The following is a 10,792-nucleotide window of genomic DNA, read 5'->3' as shown; positions in this document are numbered from 1 at the left end:
GACCGTAGGATCCTACGCAGTGCCGTAGGGGACCGCACCGCCACTTCCCAGAAAATTAGGGACACTGTTGCTCCTGGGGTATCGGCGAGGACCATTCACAACCGTCTCCATGAAGCTGGGCTACGGTCCCGCACACCGTTAGGCCGTCTTCCGCTCACGCCCCAACATCGTGCAGCCCGCCTCAAGTGGTGTCGCGACAGGCGTGAATGGAGGGACGAATGGAGATGTGTCGTCTTCAGCGATGAGAGTCGCTTCTGCCTTGGTGCCAATGATGGTCGTATGCGTGTTTGGCGCCGTGCAGGTGAGCGCCACAATCAGGACTGCATACGACCGAGGCACACAGGGCCAACACCCGGCATCATGGTGTGGGGAGCGATCTCTTACACTGGCCGTACACCTCTGGTGATCGTCGAGGGGACACTGAATAGTGCACGGTACATCCAAACCGTCATCGAACCCATCGTTCTACCATTCCTAGACCGGCAAGGGAACTTGCTGTTCCAACAGGACAATGCACGTCCGCATGTATCCCGTGCTACCCAACGTGCTCTAGAAGGTGTAAGTCCACTACCCTGGCCAGCAAGATCTCCGGATCTGCCCCCATTGAGCATGTTTGGGACTGGATGAAGCGTCGTCTCACGCGGTCTGCACGTCCAGCACGAACGCTGGTCCAACTGAGGCGCCAGGTGGAAATGGCATGGCAAGCCGTTCCACAGGACTACATCCAGCATCTCTACGATCGTCTCCATGGGAGAATAGCAGCCTGTATTGCTGCGAAAGGTGGATATACACTGTACTAGTGCCGACATTGTGCATGCTCTGTTGCCTGTGTCTATATGCCTGTGGTTCTGTCAGTGTGATCATGTGATGTATCTGACCCCAGGAATGTGTCAATAAAGTTTCCCCTTCCTGGGACAATGAATTCACGATGTTCTTATTTAAATTTCCAGGAGTGTAGTAGTTTTCATCACAATGCACCAGCACACACCTCAGCAGTTGTGGTCGCAAAATTAATGGAGATAGGATTCCAATTCGTTTCACATCCCCTAGTCTCCAGACTTGACTCCCTCAGACTACCATTTGTTCACCAGTTTGAAGAAATGGCTGGCGGGACAAAGATTTTATTCAAACGAGGAGGTGATTGCAGCAACTAATAGCTATTTTGCAAACTTGCACTATTCCTATTATTCGGAAGGGATCAACAAATTAGAATAGCGTTGGACGAAGTGTATAAGTTTAAAAGGAGAATATGTCCAAAAATAAAGGTTTACCTCAAACACGTAAGTAGCTTTTATTATTGCACGGACTTTTCAAATGTCCTTCGTAGGTCGACCGCTTCTTTCTTGACGCATGGTTCACCCATTCCTGTCAACCCGGTCGAATAGTGGTATCACTCCTATTAAAATGTCGAACGATTCACCGATTACACCAACTAGCTTTTTCGAGCTCACCTATACATCCTCTCTCAAATGCTGAAATCTGTGTATATATTTCTCGCACCTGTCTGCGACGTGTAGTTACTGTCCACCTCAAAACACGGAATAAAATTCACGAAGACTTTATGCCCCTGTATCGAAATGCCTCTGTTTAATACCCTAGCCAGCTGCGAGGTGAAACTGCAGTGCAGCGTCAGGCATTCACCTGTCGGCCACCAAAGTTTACAATTTTCCATTTTCCGACGGTATCTGTATGAATATCAATTTGTGGTCGGCATGTATGATCACGAATCGGGTGCTGAATGCAAACCCTGAATAGACCATACAACAAGATCAAATAACGTTACTGTGGCACTACAGGTGACGCAAATTACAAATCACTAAAATGAAAACTAGAAAACAACAACGAGCCGCGGAGAAACACTGACTGTGCGCACAAAGGTAAACGATTAGAAGGGGAAAACAGCTACTTGTCTTATCAGCCTGTGATGCAAAGCATATACGGAAAGCAGCAAAATCATTTAGAATGTCATAGAAAATTTGCGAAAACTTTTTCGTGAGATAGTAACCTTTTCACATTTCAGTGTAAGATTGCAGAACAACCCTTCTGCAGTTAAACTTCCTGGCGGATTAAAACTAAGCGGTGGACCGAGGCTGGAGCTCGGGGCACGATGCACGACCTATCCTGAAAGCATTACTTCATCCAGTATTCTCGTACTTTCCAAATTTCACAGAAGTTCGCCTGCGAAATTTACAATACCATCACTCCTGGAAGTAAGCTTCTGCGCAGCCACAGCCAGGGATATTTCCACGGATGTCTCCAGAATGAAATTTTCACTCTGTTAGAGTCTTGGTCCGTCACACAGTTTTAATCTGCTAGGAAGTTTCAAACTGATTGTTGATGGACGATTGCACGCAGTTAGTAGATCCTGTCATATGTGGGACAAACTCTGAAGGAAATAAAGACATCAGTCCGAGTGAGTGACCGAACCTTTGCTGCAAGATCAAGAACAAGACGTGGTCTGTCCAATGATACAAGTAGTGAAGTTTCTACTGAATGTTAGAGACAAATGAGCTGCTAATAGAATACAGATAATAACTGAAGTTAATCGTTGTGACTGAGGGTGCGGTGTCGTAAGTCCGATGCCGTGTTCACTTGGGAAAATTATGCCTGATGAGTCCGGTGAGGATGCGATGTTGAATTCTTCTGAAGTTTTTCAGGTGGAGAATGCAGAGGATGTGCAGATGCAGTTTATCGCCGTATTTTGGACTTCGAGGAAGGTCGAATGATTGACATAAGGGACATAAGTGCATCCATTTCTTCCTCTCTCTCTCTCTCTCTTTCTCTCTCTCTCTCCCCACGTGGTCGTCCCCCTCTCTCTGTCCATTTTCTCCACCCCTCTGTCCCTCTCTGTCTGTCCATCTCCTCATCCCTTCACTCTCTGCTGCCTCCTCCTGACCCCTTCGCTGCTGGCCCATTTCCTCCTCATGGGAGGTTGGTGGCTTTTACTCCCAAAGTATTTCTTTCAGGTAGTAAGTAATAGATGTCCCAAGTTTGCTTTAAATCGATCCAGGGTCTTAGGAGGTGATTTTGAACATATGCGTGCGTAACGTTTCTTGCGGACATTTGTGTGATTCTTTGCTGTTGTGTTCCAGAGAGATGTTAAATTTATCTGTCGCATTCGGCATTAGGTTTCAAAACACGCTGCAGTGCTCATTCTCGCGAATTGGTTGATACACTGAACAGCATAAATATCCACATCTACAAGTTATCTGCATAGACACTAAGCAATTCACACTTAGCCGGCCGCGGTGGTCTCGCGGTTCTGGGCGCGCAGTCCGGAACCGTGCGACTGCAACGGTCGCAGGTTCGAATCCTGCCTCGGGTATGGATGTGTGTGATGTCCTTAGGTTAGTTAGGTTTAAGTAGTTCTAAGTTCTAGGGGACTGATGACCACAGCAGTTGAGTCCCATAGTGCTCAGAGCCATTTGAATCATTTTTGAACCAATTCACACTTCAGTGACTGACAGAGGGTTCATCGAACCACCTTCACTATACTACTCTGTTATCCCAATCTCGAACAGTGCCCGGAAAAAGCGAACACCTGTATCTACCCGTGGGTCCTTTGATTTCCCTTATTTTATTGTGTTGATGATTTTTCCTGATGTACGTCGGCGTCAATAAAATATTTTCGCATTCTGAGGAGAACTAATGATTGCAATTTTGTGAGATGATTCCGCCGCAACGAAAAACGCCTTTGTCTTAACGATGTCCACCTCGAATCCTGTATCATATCAGTGGCACTCTCTCCCGTGTTTCGCGATGATAGAAAACATGCTGCTCTACTTTGGACTTTCTCGATGTACTCCGTTAATCCTATCTGGTAAGGACCCCAGACCGCGCAGCAGTAATGCAAAAGAGAACGGATAAGCGTATTGTAGGCAGTCTCTTTAGTAGATCTGTCGCATCTTCTAAGTGTTCTGCCAATAAAACTGAGTCTTTGGGTCGCCTTCCACATAGCATTTTCTGCGTGTCCTTTCCAATTTAAGTTGCTTGCAATTGTAATACTTAGCTCTTTATCTCAGTTTATAGGCCTAATATTTGACTGTTTTATCGTGTAACCGAAGATTAACGGATTTCTTTTAACACTCTTACGGATGACCTCGTCCTTTTCATCATTTAGGATGAAAAAGGCTCTGAGCACTATAGGACTCAACTTCTGAGGTCATCAGTCCCCTAGAACGTAGAACTACTTAAACCTACGTGACCTAAGGACAACACACACATCCATGCCCGAGGCAGGATTCGAATCTGCGACCGTAGTGGTCTCGCGGTTCGAGGACTGTAGCGCCTAGAACCGCACGGCCACTCCGGCCGGCATTTAGGATCAATTACCAGTTTTTTGCATTATACAGATATCTTTTATAAATCGTTTTACAATTTGTTTCGATCTTCTGACGACTTTACCAGACGATAATCAACAGTATCATCTGCAAACAATCTAAGTGGCTGCTCGGATTGTGTTCTAAATAGTTTATATACGTTGGTTGTAACTTTAATAGTGGCAACTATTTATTTACAGCTCCTACAAAATAGACACGCGTTTTAATGTTTTACTCACCTTCAAAGTAGTCACCGGCATTGTGTATAACCCGTTGCCAGCGATGTGGAAGTCTTAGGATACTGTAAACAGTGCCAGTTCTGTTGACAATTCGAGCGGCGCGGTCTATTGGCCGACGAATTTATAGCAGTTCTGAAGCGAATGCGGTGAAGTGTTTCCTTCAGTTTAGAAATCGAGTTGAACAGACGAGGGCTTAAGTCCGGGGAGTGCAGTAGGTAGTATAGCACTTAGAAGACCCATCAGTCAAACAAATCAGTAGCAACTTGTACTGTACGTGCTTGAGCATTATCCTGCAAAATGATGGTCAGGTCCTACAGAAAGTGTCATCGCCTCTGTCTCTGTTCTGGTCGTAGATAGTGTTCTAAAAATGAACAGATGGAGACAGAAGCGATGACACTTTCTGTAGGACCTGACCATCATTTTGCAGGACAATGCTCAAGCACGTACAGTACAAGCTGTAACTGATTTGTTTGACTGATGGGGCTGCTAAATGCTATACCACCTACTGCACTCCCCTGACTTAAGCCCTCGTTAAGTTCAACTCGATTTCTAAATTGTAGGGAACACTTAACGGAATTCTCTTCAGAACTGCTAGAAATTCGTCGGGCAGTAGACCGCGCCGCTCGAACTGTCAACACAACTGACACCGCTAAGAGTATCCTACGACTTCCACATCGCTAGGAACAGGTTAGCCACAAATCTGGTGACTACTCTGATGGTCAGTAAAACTTTGAAACACGTATCTATTTTGTACGAGCTGTAAATAAATAGTTGCCACTATTAAAGTTCCAATCGTCGTAGATAGGAACAGCAGAGGGCCAGAACAGGACCTTGGGGAATGGCAGAAATCACTTCTGTTTTACTCGAAGACTTTCAATTTCTACTGTGCTGGCGTAAGCTGGCGCCAGCACACCATGCGGCGCAGAGGTTACAAGAAGATCGACAGAGCCCAAAAACAGCCTCGCAGGTAACACGCTGACAACGCCCTCTCGGCCGCCAGTATTTAGATAGCTGCCTTGGACCGGAGGGTCAGTTAGTTCGAGTCTGTAATAGAGCGTGTCGCTGAGACGGAGCCGCAGTCTTAGCCTCTAGCACAGAGAAGGCATCACGTAACAACCTTATAGTGAACTTCTCCAGCCACGAGGCTAAAGTGCACTAGAACATAGAGCAGCACATGGAAGCCTAAGTTAAGGAGCTCTTTGTTTATGTTAATGAAGAACCCAGTCAATAATTGCGTGCAGTTTGTGTTACAGAAAGAGGATACCGGCCACCAAACAACATAATCTCCTTGCTACCACGGTACAGCTCTACAGAGAATGCAAGACAACGAAAACCTACGAACTGTGACTTCTCTGACAGGAAATCACGAATCCAGTCACATTAACTGAGACGATATTCCATAACCTGGTAGTATGAGTACAAGTTTGTTGTGAGGTACAGTTTCAAAAGCCTTCTGGAAACCTAGAAATTCGGAATAAATCTGAAATCCCTTGTCAATAGCACTCAAAACGCTGTGTGAATAAAGAGCTATATGTGTGTCACAAGAACGACGTTTTCTAAATCCGCGTGACTTTGTGTCAATAGATTGTTGTCTTCGACGTAATTCATAACGTTCGAACACAATATATGTTCCACAATCCTGCTGCGTATCGAAGTCAGTGATATGGGCCTGTAATTTAGTGGATTGTGTTCCTTATTTGAATATTGGTGTGATCTGTGCAACTTTCCAGTATTTGCATACGGATTTTCCGTCGAACGAGGGATAAACTGAACTTCAGCTTATAACAACATTCTAATTCAACTAAATACAGGAAGCAAATACCAACCGGTCGTTTTCGAATATATTGTCACCCCTTCTCATTCACATCCCCACGCGTAGTGGTAGTGTGAATCTTACACAATACTCTTATACCAATAGTAAGACATGTACGCAACAAATTTGGTTCAAATTTCCCCAGGTGTTCCTGAGTTATGCTTCAACGTCACCCGCTTTTCAATGCCGCCACAGTGCTTCTTTCCATATAATAAAGCAACCAACAAACCCTCGATTCTTTAAGAAATCGAACTCTTCTGTATAAAACAGCCTCAAACTTCTCTGATTACTTTACAAAAGAATTAATGTGTTAAATATTTGACGTTAAGCGTGTAAGCGAGAAAAAGTCTAGAAAAGGCGTGAAACCAAAGAACCTGAATCAATCTTAAATGACGAAAATGACAATATTTTCAATAGTATCGTCTCTGTTTTCAGCAGCTGCCTACGTTATTAAATTTACAATTTGTGTGTGTGTGTCTTATACTGCCTACCAGCTTGACACTGTACGCACATCAAATAATGGCACAAATTGTACAACTACCTGCATATTTTAAAGGATTAACCAATGTATTACCGCAACCTTTAGTTACATATAACAGATATAATATTAGAACCACATAGTTTGAAAGGTTTGCTCTCATCCAATCATTCCTTCCACTCTCTCTCTCCCTCTTTCTTTCTCTTCCTCTTCGTCCCCTTCTGACTGCAGCCTCTCATCCCTATCTTTGAATCCGAATCAAAATTGTTATTTATCTATAATCTTACCAATGTAACCAACATAATTATTGTGCTTAAACCGAGACTCGATCTCGGGACCTTTGCCTTCCGCAGCCAAGTGCTCTACCAACTGAGCTACCCAAGCACGACTCACGCCCCGTCCTCACAGCTTTACTTCTGCCAGTGTCCCATGTCCTACCTTCCAAACTTTACAGAAGCTCTTCTGCTAACCATGCAGAACTAGCGCTCCTGAAAGAAAGGGTATTGCGGAGACATGGCTTAGCCACAGCCTGGGGGATGTTTCCAGAATGAGATTTTCACTCTGCAGCAGAGTGTGCGCTGATATGAAACTTCCTGGCACATTAAAATTGTGTGCCGGGCCGAGACTCGAACTCGGGACCTTTGCCATTCGCGGGTTGAGTTGCCTGCTGCGCTGCTACAAAACTTCCGTTACATAAACTAAGTAAAGCTGCATTCCATGCTGCGTTTTACGCTCTGCATGAACTACTGAAAACCAATTATTTTGGACTCTCTTGTTTCTTCGTTATGAAGTTCTACTGCAATAATTGCAGTCTATTGGATGCCACTTAGGCGACTTGCATATCCATAACTAGTTATCCAACAGCGGAAAGGGGGCCTATACTGTAACGGGGAATCCGTTTTGGCGAATCTCCACATCATTGAGAGATGAACGCTAGATTAAAAGGCGCAGTCCAAGAAAATGATCCACTGTGCTAGGTTAAAAGGCAGACTGAAAAAAAAGTAACCCATCCGGGATTCGATTCTACACCCTTTCGGTTTCTAGCCAAACAACTAGACCATCACATCAGATGAATAATTAGTTAGTCTGTCTGCTAAACCAAGGCAATGCTGCTCTCTCGAGTTATGGCTGCTTTTTGCTAGTTGGCAGTGGCATTGTTTTCACAACTTAACTTAATTCGTCACAGTTCTGACCAAATGGCTGCAAGAAAAATGCGAAGAAATCGAAAAAGAAAAGATTGCTGGAAAGATTATCTTAGTGTATAGAAAAGTCAAAATAACTGTTGGTGAAATTAAAAACAAAGGTGGTGACATTAAGAGTGCAACGGGAATTCCACTACTAAATTCAGAGGAGAGAGTGGATAGGTGGAAAGAGTACATTGAAGGCCTCTATGAGGAGGAAGATTTGTCTGATGTGATAAAAGGCGAAACAGATGTCGATTTAGAAGACATAGGGGATCCACTATTAGCATCAGAATTTAAAAGAGCTTTGCAGGACTTCAGATCAAATAAGGCAGAAGGAATAGATAACATTCCATCACACTTTCTAAAATCTTTGGGGCAACTGGCAACAAAACGACTATTTACGTTGCTGTTTGGAATGTATGACATACCGTCTATCGGAAAAATGTCATCCACACAGTTCCGAAGAGCTGACAAGTGCGAAAATTATAGCACAATCAGCTTAACAGCTTATGCGCCCAAGTTTCTGACAAGAATAATATACAGAAGAATAGGAAAGAAAACTGAGGATGTATTATATGACGATCAGTTTGGCTTTAGGAAAGGCAAAGGCACCAGAGAGGCAAGTCTGACGATGCGGTTGATAATGGAAGCAAGACTAAAGAAAAATCAAGACACTTTCATAGCATTTGTCGACCTGGAAAAGCGTTCGGCAATGTAAAACGGGTCAAGGTATTAGAAATTTTGAGAAACATAGTTAAACTACTGGGAAAGACTGGTAATATTGTAGTATACAATATGTATAAGAGCCAAGAGGGAACGAAGAGAGTGGACGACTAAGAACGAAATGCTCCTATTACAAAGGGTGTAACAAAGGCACGTGGTCTTTTGCCACTACTGTTCAATCTGTACTTCGAAGAAGCAATGATGGAAATAAAAGAAAGGTTCAGGAGTGTTATTAAAATTCAAGGAATCAATGATACAATTCGCTGATGACATTGCTATCCTGAGTGAAAGTGAAGAAAATTACATGATCTGATGAATGGAGTGAACAGTCTAATGAGTACACAATATGGATTGAGAATAAATTGGAGAGAATTTAAAGATTAAAAACAGTCTTGATAGCAACTTTTTATTTTTATTGGAGTGACCGGTTTCGATTCTATTTAAGAACCATCTTCAGACTCTGAAAAAAAACATATTAACAGATAGAGGGATCGTTATAATAGTAAGAATATATAGCAAAATGTAGAACTAATAAATAAATATACCCATAGCGGTATGTGGACTCCGTGGAGCAAGTTGCGCCGACCTTCCACAATGGAATTTTCTAATCGGACAAGAAGGGAACGGTTATTAAATAGGCTTGGTCACGCCCACCGTCGTGAGTGTGACATCATTTCTAGCCAATCAGAAAGACGTTTATGATTAGGTAAACACAAGAAGTAGATTAAAAAGTGAGTTATAATTAAATTACATCGTAACATCATTATAAGTGATTATTCTTCATAAAATATAAAGGTTCCTTGGTTTAAAATCTACTAAAAGTATGCTGCTCTCTAACGTCTATTATGCGAAGATGCACCAAAGAGTGCTAAATCAAAAGGAAGACGGTAGTAGCAAAGATACATCGAGGGTTGCTGTGGCAACGGCGTCCTATTTCAGTGTGGCAGTCTATAATGCCGTCAGAAATTAGACTCTATCTGGTAATATGTGTTTTCATAGTTTGAAGATGGTGCTTAAATAGAATCGAAACCGGCCACTCCAATAAAAATAAAAAGTTGCGATCAAGACCGTTTTTAATCTTTAAATTTTGATTTTAAAATATGACTCATGATGTTTTCAAAATTTTTAAATTGAAGAGAGACGAAAGTAATGAGAAGTAGCAGAAATGAGAAAAACGAGAAACTTAACATCAAGATTGAACGTCACGAAGTAGAAGTAGTTCAGGAATTCTACTATCTAGGCAGCAAAATAGCCAATGGAGAAGGAGCAAGAAAGTCAAAAAGTAGACTAGCACTGGCAAAAAGTGCATTCCTGGCCCAGAGAAGTCTACTAGTATCAAACACAGGCCTTAAATTTAGGAAGAAATTTCTGAGAACGTACGTTTGGAGCACAGCATTGTATGTATGGTAGCGAAACATGGATTGTGGGAAAACCGAAAAAAAACAGAATCTGAGCATATGAGATGTGGTGCTACAGACGAATGTTGAAAATTAGGTGGACTGATAAGGTAAGGAATGTGGAGGTTCTGCGCAGAATCGGAGAGGAAACGAATATGTGGAAAACACTGACAAGTGGAAGGGACAGGATGACAGGACATCTGTTAAGACATCAAGGAATGACTTCCGTGGCACTAGATGGCAGCTGTAGTGGGAAAAACTGTAGGAGAAGACAGAGATTGGAATACATCCAGCTGATAATTGAGGACGTAGGTTGCAAGTGCTACTCTGAGGTGAAGAGGTTGACACAGGAGAGGAAATTGTGGTGGGAGGCATCGAACCAGTCAGAAGACTTTTGGCTTAGAAATAAAAAAAATGTTCTGAAAATTTGTACGAAATCATCATAAATTATAAACAAAAACTTTCTTCGTATTTCAATGTATCTATTAGTGCAAACCGGATCAAAGTCCCTACAGAAGGTCCTCAGATTAATTTGCACGTACAGACAGACGCGAGGAAGTGGCTTGATTTACATGTACAGGTTCAACATTAACAAAACCGACAAACAGCAGAGGCGGATTCCTAACTGCAAATGAAGGA

Source organism: Schistocerca gregaria, chromosome 5 (assembly GCF_023897955.1).
Source record: "Schistocerca gregaria isolate iqSchGreg1 chromosome 5, iqSchGreg1.2, whole genome shotgun sequence".
Lineage (NCBI taxonomy): Eukaryota > Metazoa > Arthropoda > Insecta > Orthoptera > Acrididae > Schistocerca > Schistocerca gregaria.
The sequence above is the reverse complement of the archived record's forward strand: the minus strand, read 5'-3'. Positions refer to the sequence as shown.